Below are 13,096 nucleotides of genomic sequence, written 5' to 3'. Positions count from 1 at the left end.
TCACATAATCTGGATTTGAGCTTCAGGTAGGTATATGTAAAGAGTTTCTCCCAGCCTGTGGCTGCCCTTTTCCCTTTATTCATGATGCCTTTTAACAAATATAAATTTTAATTTCGATAAAGCCTCAGTCACCTCTTTACAAATCTTATGCTTATTGCATCTTTGTTTCTTAAAATATCTTTGCCTACCTGGACATCATGAAGACATTCTCCCATGTTCTCTTCTGGAAGAACTTTACTATTAGTTTTCAGACTTAGGTTTATGATCCATCTCGAGTTAATATTAGTGTTTGGTGTGAGGTAGGTGGTCACGATTTTTTTTCTATATGGATATCTAGTTGCTCCAGCAACATTGATTGAAAAGAACTTCCTTTTACCCATCTAACTGTTTGGCACCTTTGTCAAAAATCATTTGACTATAGGTGTAGCCATTTTTACCCAACAAGTTTTTGGGTAGGTGGCAGCAGACATTTGGTCTGGAGCTATACCACCTGGACAAGAAGGTATCAGTGTCATCCTAAGTCCATCTGTATTTCAGATGAACTTGTCCTCATAGTACAAAGATTTCTGGTCATTTCCATTTCCCAGTCACCTTTGTGAATTACTACTTGGAAGTTTTATGTTACCACCAAGCCTTGGTTTTGCTGTCAAATACCCAAGGTGCTTGACCCCTCCCTGTCACAGTTTCCTTATTGGTAAAATGGTATAATGGCAATAACTGATGCATGGGGCTGTTGCAAGATCAATGGGGTCAAAAATGCAATGAGAACACTCACTATTGCCTGTTTCCTCCTCACCACTGTCAGCTCCTCCAGAGCAGAGACCATGTTTTATGAATCTCTGCATTTCAGTGCTTGAAAGGATACCTGGGATATGGCAGGTGTTTATTAAATGTATGGAGAATAAACAATATTCTTTTAGATGGTGTAGATGCAACCATTTGTATGGCAGCCTGCTGTTATTTATTCCTACCCAATCCAGGGGACTTGTCTGTCTTTATCTTATTTGACACACTCGACTGCTCCTTCCTGAAGCCCTTTATTCTCTTTGCTTCTAGAACACCACACGCTCTTTGCTCTCCTTCTGCTGTACTGAATGTTCTCTCTTAGTCTTCTTGGTCATGCCTGTTGCCTCTATTCTAAGGACTTTTCTGTCCAGGGGTCATCTCCCACCCCTTTTCTTCTCTATGCCACACTGTCTCTCTTGGTGACCCCTTCTTCTCTCATGGCTTTAAGTTCTATTTGCTCACAACTAATGCCTGTATCCATCCCTAGCCCACACTCATGTATGCCGTGGCCTACCCCACTTAGACTTAACAGGCATTTCACTTCAAAGTTGTCCAAAACAAAGCGGGAGATTTTTCCCACGTGATTTTATTTCACTCTGTCTTGAGTTCTCAAGTTTCTCAAGACGAAATCTTCCGAGTCAGTCATGGTTCTTCTCTTTATCCTCACTCCGTTTCTCTAGTTCTTTATCAGGTCCAGTTTGACTCGACCTCTAAAACCATTTCTGAATGTGTCAATTTCTTTCATTTTAACGGCTCTACTAAAGTTCACGTCACCATCCTCTCTTGACTGGGCTACTGCAGTGGATTCTGGCCTGGTCTCTAAGCTTTCTTTCTTGAGGGATCTGGTCATACCACTCCCTATGCAAAACTGTGTCATAGAGCAAAGTCCAAGCATGTTACTCCATCCTAAAAAGCCTCATGGCAAGGGCCTCTGCCTGACTCCTTGACTTTGTGGACAAATGGGTTTATCTATGGCGAAATAAGAACGCAACGTTCCTGACATCGTGGAGGCCCAGCCTTCTATCTAGAGTTATATAACATCTTGGAAGGTTCCAAAGGCATTAAGTCAAGCCCAGGTTTGTCAGTTTCTCCAAAAGATGTCAATGAAAACTGCATACGTCTTGCAGCTGAACATCTAAAGTATCAATTACCTGGAAAATACTGATGAGCAAAATCCACTGGTGGCTACAAAGGTGATTATAAAGCAGTAGTGACCTAGTCTTGGGGAGATAGCCCACTGAGTTAAGGAAAGCTTGTGAGTATTCTGGCCAGACTGGCCGAGGTTCAAATCCTTGCTGTACCCTGTCCAGGGAATGTTAGCTGCTGAAGCTCTCTGGACTTTATCCATAACAAAGGGTGATTTTGCTCTTTGAAGTTTGCTAGAAGATTCTCTGACAGAGTGTCCTTTTCAGCAAGGGACAGAAATGCAGTAGGTGGTCTCTTTCTCTGTTTCTAGATATGAAAAGAAACAGGAGCTGATGAGAAGTTCTAGGCCTATTGTCCTAGAACACCCAGGCCTATTGGTGTCCTGTCCCTTCTACCCTACCTCAGCATGGTGTGGTTCATTCTGGAAAAGGGTCTGCAGAGGCACAAGACTTTCTGGCAAGAAGCAGATTGCTGTTTTTGATGACTGTGTCCTGGCAGGACCACCTTAACGACTTGTCCTGGCACATTTAGGGTGTCAAGAACAGCTCTTAAATCTGGGCCTCTTCATAGCTCAGAGGAGCCTGAGCATAATGTAGAAATTATTCCCTAGTGAGAATAAGATCTACAGGGTGAAAAAATAGAAATCTTAAAAGTTAGGAAATAACAAGAACAGAAAAGAAGTATACCTTGTAGATTATTTTTAAATGATCAAATTGAAGACCATGGGATTTTTTTTTTAAACAAACAACCTAGGAGACAGCGGTTAGTTTTGACATTGATGTAGTTGTAGGGAACTCTAGTTTGTGGTCAGCCCAAGGTACTTTCCATGCACATGAATCACCACATGCACTTAACTTGGGCAGAGCTCAATTTCAGATTCTTTAAACCAAAGTGAAAAGCCCCAAGTTAGGTTAACTGGCAGGCACATACTGTAGACAGCCCAGATCTGGGAATTAAAAAAAAAGTGTGTGGAAACAAACATATTTTGGTGGTTTTTAACATAATTATTGTCTCTTTCTCACAGTGATTTGCATAATGTTGCAGAGGTGTTGCCTGGCAAGCTCCAGTTAAAGATGTAGCTTTTGTGTGCACCTGTTTGCAGGCTAGATAGAGAACAGTCATATGCAAGTAAAATCTTGGTACCCTCCATTGCTTGACTTACTTTTTTGAGCAGGCTTATTGCTATGTAAGTAACCTACAAAAATTCCACATATTTGAAGTGTAGAACATGTTTTTGCATATGTATATGTCCATGAAACCATCATAGCAATCAATATAGTAAATATTTCTATCACTCCCAAAAGTTGCTTCACATACCTTTGTAATTTCCCTCCCAGGCCTCTCTTCCTCACTACTAGTTTGTTTTATATCACCAAAGATTTTCATTTTCTATAGTTTTATTAAAATGGAATAAACAGTATATAGTCTTTTTTGACTGGTTTCTTTTTTTTTTTTTTTTTTATACTTTAAGTTCTAGGGTACATGTGCATAACGTGCAGGTTTGTTACATATGTATACATGTGCCATGTTGGTGTGCTGCTCCCATCAACTCGTCAGCACCCATCAATTCATCATTTATATCAGGTATAACTCCCCAATGCAATCCCTCCCCCCTCCCCCCTCCCCATGACAGGCCCCATTGTGTGATGTTCCCCTTCCCGAGTCCAAGTGAGCTCATTGTTCAGTTCCCACCTATGAGTGAGAACATGCGGTGTTTGGTTTTCTCTTCTTGTGATAGTTTGCTAAGAATGATGGTTTCCAGCTGCATCCATGTCCCTACAAAGGACGCAAACTCATCGTTTTTTATGGCTGCATAGTATCTCAATATAATTATTTTTGAGATTCATCCATGTTATGATTATCTATTATTATTATTTTCTTTTTTCTCTTTTTTATTGAGTAACAGTCCATTGTATGGATATACAACAATTTGTTTATCCATTCATCTGTTGATGAACTTTTTAGTTGTTTCCAGTTTGGGGCTATTTACCAATAAAGGTACCATGAACATTTGTGTACAAGTCTCTGTATGGATATCTGCTTTCTTTTCTGGTAGAATTGAGAGGCTGGGACATGTGGTAGGTGCATGTTTAACTTTTTACAAAACTTTAATCTGTTTTCCAAAGTGGTTGTTTGATTTTGCGTTACCAATAGCATTGTATGAGAATTTCATTTCCTCCATATCCTCACCCCATATGGTCAGTCTTCTTAATTTTAGCAATTCTAAAATATATCTAGTGGTATCACATGGTTGTTTTAATTTGAACTTCCCTAATGATGCTGACATCTTTTCATGTGCTTACTGCCATCCATGTATCTTCTTTGGGGAAATGTCTGTTGAAATCCTTTCTCTATTTTATTTTTAATGGGGCTATTTTCTTGTTATTGAGTTTTAAGAATTCTTCATATATTCTGAGTATAAGTGCATTATAAGATGTATTCTTGGCAAACATTTTCTCCCAATCTGTGGTTTGTTTTTTCAATTTCTTCATAGTATCTTTCAAAGAATGAAAATTTCAAATTTTGATAGAGTCTAATTTATCAATTTATTTTTTATGGATTGTGTATTTGGTGTCATACCTAAAAACTCTGCCTAACCCAAGGTCACTAAGATTTTCTTTTATGTTTTCTTCTAAAGGTTTATAGTTTTAGATTTTACATTGAGATCTGCAGTCCATTTGAATTACTTCTTTTTATATGATGCACGTTTGCATTCAAGTTCATTGTTTTTGTCTGTTTCTGCATACAGGAATCTAACTTTTCCAGTACTGTTTGTTGAAAAAGCTATCCTTTCTTCATTGAATTGCTTTTGCACTATTGTCCAAAATCAGTTGTCCATAATTTTTAGTGTGTGTGTCTATTTCTGGACTTTCTATTTGGTTCATTGATCTTTTCCTCTATCTTGCTGCTAGTACTAGAATATTTTGATCACCTGTAGCTTTATAATAAATCTTGAAAGCAGATAGTTTTAGAACTTCAACTTTTCTCTTTTTCAAAGTTATATTGGCTCTTTTGGGTTTTTTTTTGCACTTCCATATGAATTTCAAATCTGCTTTTCAATTTCTACAAAGAGCCTGCTAGAATTTGATTAGCACTGCATTGGGAAGAGTTCTCATTTTAGCAATACCGAGTCTTCTGACCTTTAAACAAAGTATCTCTCTCCGATTATTTAGGTCTTCTTTAATTTATATCAACAATGTTTTGTCATTTTTAGTGTACAGGTCTTACACATATTTTGTCAGATTTACCCATAAGTTTTGTTTTTTGTTTTTTGTTTTTTTTTTTTTGTTTTTTTGAGATGGAGTCTCGCTCTGTCGCCCGGGCTGGAATACAGTGGCCAGATCTCAGCTCACTGCAAGCTCCGCCTCCCGGGTTCACGCCATTCTCCTGCCTCAGCCTCCCGAGTAGCTGGGACTACAGGCGCCCGCCACCTCGCCCAGCTAGTTTTCTGTATTTTTTTAGTAGAGACGGGGTTTCAGGCATGGTAGCCAGGATGGTCTTGATCTCCCGACCTTGTGATCCGCCCGTCTCGGCCTCCCAAAGTGCTGGGATTACAGGCTTGAGCCACCGCACCCGGCCAAGTCTTGTTTTTGTTTTTGTTTTTGAGACAGAGTCTCAGTTTGTTCCCCTGGCTGGAGTGCGGTGGTGTGATCTCAGCTCACTGCAAACTCTGCCTCCTGGGTTCAAGTGATTCTTGTGTCTCAGCCTCTCAAGTAGCTGAGATTATAGGCGCAGGCCATTGTGTCCAGCTAATTTTTTGTATTTCTATTAGAGACGAGGTTTTGCCATGTTGCCCAGGATGGTCTTGAACTCCTGGCCTCAAAGTGATCCACCTACCTCAGCCTTCCAAAGCATTGGGATTACAGGCATGAGCTGTCACACCTGGCCAGTATTTCATATTTTTGATGCCATTGTAAGAAATTGAATTTTAACATCTGACTGTTCACTACTAGTACATAGAAATACAGTGATATTTTACATTTTTTCTGTGTTCTGACCTGTTGCTGATGTGGTTTAGCTCTGTGTCCCCACACAAATCTCATCTTGTAGCTCCCATAAATCCCACATGGTGTGGGAGGGACCTTGTGGGAGACAATTGAATCATGGAGGTGGGTCTTTCCCATGCTGTTCTCCTGACAGTGAATGGGTGTCACGAGATCTGATGGTTTTAAAAACGGGAGTTTCTCTGCTCAAGCTCTCTCTTTGCCTGTTGCCATCCACGTAAGATGGGACTTGCTCCTCCTTGCCTTCTGCCATGATTTTGAGGCCTCCCCAGCCATGTGGAACTATAAGTCCAATAAACCTCTTTCTTTTGTAAATTGTCCAGTCTCAGGTATGTATTTATCAGCAGCATGAAAACTAACTAATACAGTTGCTAAACTTACTTTTGAATTCTAGTATTTAAAGTGTGCATTCCTGAGGATTTTGTATATACATAATTGTGCCAACTATGAATCTTTCCAGTCTATGCCATTTATTTATTTTTCTTGGTCTGTTTTGCTGGCTGGTATTTCTAGCACTGTTAAACAGAGTGGTGAGCGTAGACACTTTTCCCTGGTTCTTGAATTTAGTGTAAGAAAACTCCATCTTTTATCATGAAATATGATATTAGCTGTAGGTTTTTCATAGCTACCCTTCAATTGTTCAATTGGTTGAAGAAATGCTCTTCTATTCCTAGTTTTCTAATAGTTTTTAATCAGGAATGGGTACTGGGTTTTTTCAAACTTTTTTTCTACATCTATTTAGATGATCTTATTGCTTTTATTTGTAGTTGTTAGTGATTTACATTGATTGGGTTTTGAATATCAAAACCAATCAATGCGTTCCTGGGATAAACCCTTCTTGTTCACCATATTTTATCCTTTTTACATATTGTTGGATTAGATTTGCTAAATTTCTTTAGAAATGTTGCATTTATGTTCATGAGAGTTAGTTATTCATCTGTAGTTTTCTTTGTTTCCCTTTACAATCAGAGAAATAATAGGTTCATAACATAATTTGGAATTATTCTAATCTCTTTAATTTTCAGAAAACGTTTGTAAGGATTGTTATTCTTTCTTCTCTTAATGTTTGGTAGAGTTAACTAGTGAAGCCATGTCAACCTGTAATTTTCTTCATGCATATATTTTAAACTAAACATTCAATTTATTCCATAAATAGAGGATTGTCCAGGTTCTTTATTTCTTTTTGAGTGGGCTCTTGTAGGTTGTGCCTCGCTAGGAATTTATCCATTTTATCTAAGTTTAAAAATGTATAGGCATAAAGTTCATAATACTTCCTTATTATCCTTTTAATATCTGTAGAATCTGAGTGATCTCACCTCTATAATTCCTAATATTGATTAATTTGCATCGTAAGTAATTTTTTAAATCAATGTACCTAGAGGTTTTTAAATTTTATTGATCTATTCAAAGAACTAGCTTTTGGTTTTATTGATTTTTCCTATTGTTTTCTGTCTTCTATTTTATTGATTTTTCATTCTGATCTTTATTATTTTCCTTTTAATGCTTGCTTTGGCTCAATTTGTTCTTCTTTTCTAAGTTTTAAAGTGGAAGATGAGGTCATTGGCTTGAGATCTTTTCTTTTTTCTAAAGTAGAAATCCAGTGCTATGTATTTCCTTCTACATATTGCTGAAGTGGCATTCCACTAGTGTTGATATATTGTGTTCTCATTTGATTATTTTTCAAGATATTTTCTAATTTTCCTTTTGATTTCTTATTTTACTCCTGATTATTGACAAATACGTTACTTTGTTTCCAAACCTTTGGGAATTTTCCAGATAGATTTCTGCTAATGATTTCTATTTTAATTCCAGATGGTTCAGAAAACATACTTTGTTTAACTTGAATCCTTTTAAATTTATTATGCATTATTTATGGCTCAGAATATAGAATATATCTTGAAAAATGTTTCACGTGCTCTTGTAAACAATGTGTATTCTGCTATTTCTGCGCAACATGTTCTATAAATGACAAGTAGGTACGTTTTATTAGTAGTGTTGTTCAAGTCATCTATATCCTTGGTGATCTTTTTGTTTACACATTCTATCAATTATTGAGAGAGAGGTATTAAAATATCTAATATGTATCTGTATTTGTTAATTTCTCCTTATAGTTTTATCAATTTCTGTTTTATGTACTTTGGAGTTCTGTTATTAGGTGCATAAACCTTTAGGATTATTATGGTCTTGACAAATTGATCCCTTTAACATTTTTAAATGTTCTTCTTTACACTCTACAATATTCTTTGCTTGAAATCCACTTTTACATTAATGTAGCCAATCTAGATTCTTTGTTAGTGTTTACATTGTATCTTTTTCCCATCCTTTTCTTTAACATAGTTATGTCTTTACTTTTAAAGTGCATTTTTTTTGTTGATAAAAAGCACATAGTTGGATTAGCATTTTTAAAAATCTGATTTGACAAATTGCTTTTACTGGTGTTGTTTAGGCCATTTACATTTAATGTAATTATTGATGTGGTTAGGTTTAATTCCTGTCATCTTACGGTTTTTTCTTCAGTTTATCCCATATGTTTTTGCTCTTTTTCCTCTGACTTTTTTCAGATTATTTTTATGATACAACTTTATCTCTTTTGTTGTCTTATTTGCTTTAACTCTTTGTTATTGTGTTATTTTCATAGTTCTTAGGGTTAACAGAACACATCTTTATCTTATTATAGCCTACCTTCAAATGGTATTATTCCAGTTCGCATATAGCATAAGAAGCTTACAACAGTACACTTCCATTTCTCCCCCTCTGACCTTTATATTATTGTTGTCATTCATTTTACTTACATATATGTTAACATCATGCTACATTGTTACTACTTTTGTTTAAACAATTCATTATATTTTATGGTCATATCCACTTTTCTTTCTTTCTTCCTGAGGTCCTGAAGTCTTTTGTTATTATTTCCTTTCTGTTTTGAGCACTTGTTTTAGTGATTCCTTAAGGGCAAGTCTTCTGGTGACATATTCTTCTAGTTTCCTGTCATCTGAAAATGACTTTACTTCTCCTTCATTTCTAAAGAATAGTTTGACTTCTGGTTTGCAATCCAGTGTGTAAGGAGCTTGGAAGTTGTCACTACATCCTAACAACAAATAAAAGCCTGAACAAACTGATTAATTAATAATTCTTCTTAGAGCCATAAGAGAAGTGAGGTTCACTGTCCCTTAAATTGGAAAGATTGACAAGAAAATACTTAGAATCACAACTTACTGGAGCAGAAACCCATGAGCAGAAACCTTTGTGGGAACCAGTATGGGGTAGAAAAACCTGAACTGTAATTGATGAATTGCTGGGCATTCAGAGTAAACAAGTATGAGAGTTAAACACTCCAGTAGGACCCATTCAAAGGAGGGCCCCACACTTTTGGGAGTTCTGGTTTCAGGAGTTCAACTAGGTTCTCACAGTAAATATCAGGAAAAAAAAAAAAGTCTTGTACTTCTGGTGAGGAGAGGGAGGAGCAACTATTTGAAGTAAGTCAGAGCATTCTCTTCTAGTCAAAAAGGCCTGGCCTCAAGATAAATTACTTTACCAGAGCCTAAACTATTGGGATTTTATCAGAGCCTAACCAACCTGGAAGAAAGGAAATAGCATACTCCAGCATGCCTTAGCCTTCTACATAGGGGAAGAGAAATACTCAACTTCAGTTCATTCTAGACATTTTGTCCCACCTAAGGGGAATGTTGGGGGATTGAGAAGCACTGTTTGAAGTTCACAGTTTAGAGACACAGGCTCACTAAAAGACTGAGATACAAAACTATAGAACACTTTGCTCCTTCCCACACTGTTACAGGATCTTTGGGGTATTGATTTTCTGGCCAGAAACCTCTGTGGCTGGTGGCATCTTTGCCTTAGTTCTTGTCTTGCATCTAGAAGAATGAGGTATGCAAACAAGTGAAGGGTAAACAAGACAAAGAAGAGCTTTACTAAGGGTTAGAACAGCTCAGAGGAAACCCTCAGTGGGTAGCTCCTCTTTGTAGGCAGATCATCTTCTCTGTAAGCAGATCTTCCCATTGAGTGCTCAGCTCTCAAGCAGAGAGGAGGCCCTGGAGAGGGTAGCACCTCTCTGCTACTAGTCATCATCCTGACATCTGCTGCTCTCACCAGAAAGGAGGCCCTGGAGAAAGCTGCTTCTCTCTGAAGCTGGTAGTCCCTATGTCTCTGCAGGTCTCTGAAGCTCTCAGAAGAGAGGGTAGTTCCTCTCTGCAGTGGGCCATCTGTCCTCCATCTTATGTCCTCTGCCCTGCTCTGACTGAGCCTAGGGCTTTTTTGGACCTCAGAGGGAGGAAGTGCCTGTCAATTGGTTGATGGAGGGCCATGGGCGGTCCAGAAAAGGCACCACAGTCCCCACTCCATTCTGCTGGTCTGGCAGCCTGACCCCAGCCTTCAGGCCCTCCCTTGCCTGAAGGTGGGATCTTACTGACAACCCATCCACTTCCACCCAGGAGCCTGTCTGCCTTCTGCTGTCCCTGGCCCCCTGGCTGTTGGCACCAAGAGGCACCTGCAGGCCAGCACTGAGCAGTCCTCAGAGCTCCCCTCTGCTTCCCCTGCTACTCTCATTGGTACCCAAATTCTGGAGGGGGCTGGGGCAGCAGGGCACTGGCTTGCCAGCACTGATCCGAGTGTGTGCAGACTGTGCCAAACTGTGATAGCACCCGAGCTTGGCTCCAACCCTGCTGTGATATGGGAGCCTGTGCCGGGAGCAGTGAGAGGCCAGGCAGCTGGAGAAGGCACCCGTGGGCTTGTGGGTACTGGGGTCAGGGGGCCTTCCTTGGCTTCTAAGGGTGTAGGTTGCAGAGACACCTGGGTCTTGCACCAGGGAAGGTGGCTGCAGCTGCACCCGGAGCTCCCGCCCTGCCAACTCAGAAGGGCTGGAGTTCCTGCTCGTCCTTGGCTCCTGCTGGCTTGGTGTAGCAGAGGTCCATGTCTGCACCTGTGGATCTGGTGGTTGCACCTGCACCAGAACGGCCAGGGATCCTCCCTGCTCCTGGCACCTGCAAGAGCACAGGGAGGCTCTGATCGGCAGCCACAGCTTGAGCGGCTGCAGCCGTATTCAGGAAGGCAGGATTCCTGCCTGCTCCATGGAACAGGAGGCCTGGGTCTGCAGCCGCAGCTGCACTCAGGAGGGCAAGGATGCTGCCTGCTCCATAAAATGGGAGGCCTGGGTCGACAGCCGTAGTTTGGGCGGCTGCATCGGCACCTGGGGAGCTGCTGCCCCAACTCAGAAGGGCGGGTCTCCAGCTTGTCCTGGCTTCCAGGCTCCTAGGAGTGTGGAGCCCCAGCCATGCCTCCCTGCTGCAGCTGGCATGATGGCAGCGCTGCTGCCATCAACACCTCACTACCGCATTACTAAAGACCTACTTTCTGCAGTTCCTTTTATCCAGTATCTCATACTTGGCTATTAAAAAACAATTGCAAGGGATGCTAAAGACAAAAAGAAAAAAAAAAAAAAAAAAAAAAAAGCTTGAAGACACAGAGCAAGCATCAGAATTAAACTGATATACCAAGAACAGTCTTACTAGATAGAGCATTCAGAATTGACAATTTTTTTTTATCACTACTTATAAAATGCTGTGCCACTTCTTTCTGGCTTACATTTTACAAGTAATGTATTGTTTCTCCTTAACCTCTCTTAAGACCTTTTTCCATCTTTAATTTTCAGAAATTTGAATATGATTTGTCTTGGTATGGATTTCTTTGGATTTATCCTATTTGGGATTTGTTCTACTTTATTCTTTTTGAATCAGTGGGTTTAATATCTTTTGTTAAATTCGGGGAAATTTTAGCCATTATTTGTTTGATTATTTTTTTCAGTTGAACAGTTTTTCTCCTTACTTCTAGGACCCTGATGATACAAAAGCTAGATTCTTTGTTATCATCCATAGATCTCTCAAATCATTTATTTTTTTTCTAGCCTGTTTTCTCTATATTGTTTACACTGAGTAATTTCTAATTATCTGTCTTTAAGTTTGAGTATTCATTCTTTGTTGCTCCAAACTACTTGTGAGGCTATCTGTTGAGTATTTCAGTTATTGTATTTTTTTAGGTTTATAATTTCTAGCTCATTATTTATTCAATATCTTATATTCCTTTACTTAGATTTTTTTATTTTTTATTTTGTTTCAAAAGTGTTTTTAATTGCTCATTTAATAATTTTTTACCCTTGATCTTAGCCAAAAGGCCAAGAGGCAATCATTTAATAATTTCTGCTAACTTGTATATGTTTGAAACTTCACAATAAAAAGGGAAAACAAATGCAATTTTTCTGATCTGGAGAAGATGCTGACCACTTTCTTCATCTGTAGGAAAAACCAAAACAAGAAGGAAATGAGACTAAATGATTATAGAAGAGAGTATAAACACTTTAACTAAGAAGATATTTCTCCGCTGGGAAAACTTCCCACGCAAAGTGTATCCTAGTGCCTGGTCATCTCTCAAATCCAATGTTTGTTAGTTTTAATTGCAAGAGTAATACATAAAAACTAATGATTCATTTTGCAGAATACTAGGTATACTGTAATCCCAGTTCTCACACATTAGAGAAAAACAAAATTTAGAAAATGAGATTCCTCTATAGTCACAGCCCTTCTATCACCACTCTCAATGGTTTTGTAAACCATTCAGAATTTTCATGTGTGACTAGAACTGGGATTATATTAGACCTATTATTATGCAACTTCTTTTTCTTCTTTTTTGCCTAAATATTCCTCTAAGAGAGTGTGTGAAACAGAATAAATAGCTGTTTAGACAGAAAAGCTAACAATAGTTGAAAACAGCTAAAAGCAGCTTCTTTTCTGTTCAGATTCCAAGATCATGCCAATTTTATCCATATTTTAACATCTGGCATGATCTTTTTAACCTAAGGACATAATTTTACACAATTATTATCCTTTTATCTAAGGACAAAAAAATTACAGTAGTGAAAATAACCTGAAAAGCAAGATCCTGAAGTTCCGAGCTTGCAGTTGGCTGGCCCTCTGTGCCTCTGTGGGCAGGTGGCCGCCGGGCTTTGTGTCTGAGGGGCCGCATAGTAGAATGACTCAGCAAAGCAGTGGCCTGGGGAACATAGAAGAGGCTGACTAAGATTATGAGCTTTCAGGGGAGCATTCTTTTTAGCCGGCAAATTTCTCTTTTAAGGTAATGAAAGTGTTTCAGGT

General features: G+C 38.9%; 1 long non-coding RNA gene across 1 annotated transcript; it reads right to left on the bottom strand.

The window, feature by feature from the left end:
- Positions 1-375: 375 nt before the first annotated feature.
- Positions 376-3,373, bottom strand: LOC111524291. The gene is made up of 2 exons (XR_002725751.1): positions 2,333-3,373; positions 376-2,238 (listed from the first exon to the last, which is right to left on the bottom strand). It is a non-coding gene; the product is annotated as an uncharacterized LOC111524291 (long non-coding RNA).
- Positions 3,374-13,096: the final 9,723 nt, after the last annotated feature.

This window comes from Piliocolobus tephrosceles, chromosome 15, assembly GCF_002776525.5.
Source record: "Piliocolobus tephrosceles isolate RC106 chromosome 15, ASM277652v3, whole genome shotgun sequence".
NCBI lineage: Eukaryota > Metazoa > Chordata > Mammalia > Primates > Cercopithecidae > Piliocolobus > Piliocolobus tephrosceles.
Note: the sequence above shows the minus strand (reverse complement) of the source record. Positions and strands in the feature narration are given on the sequence as shown.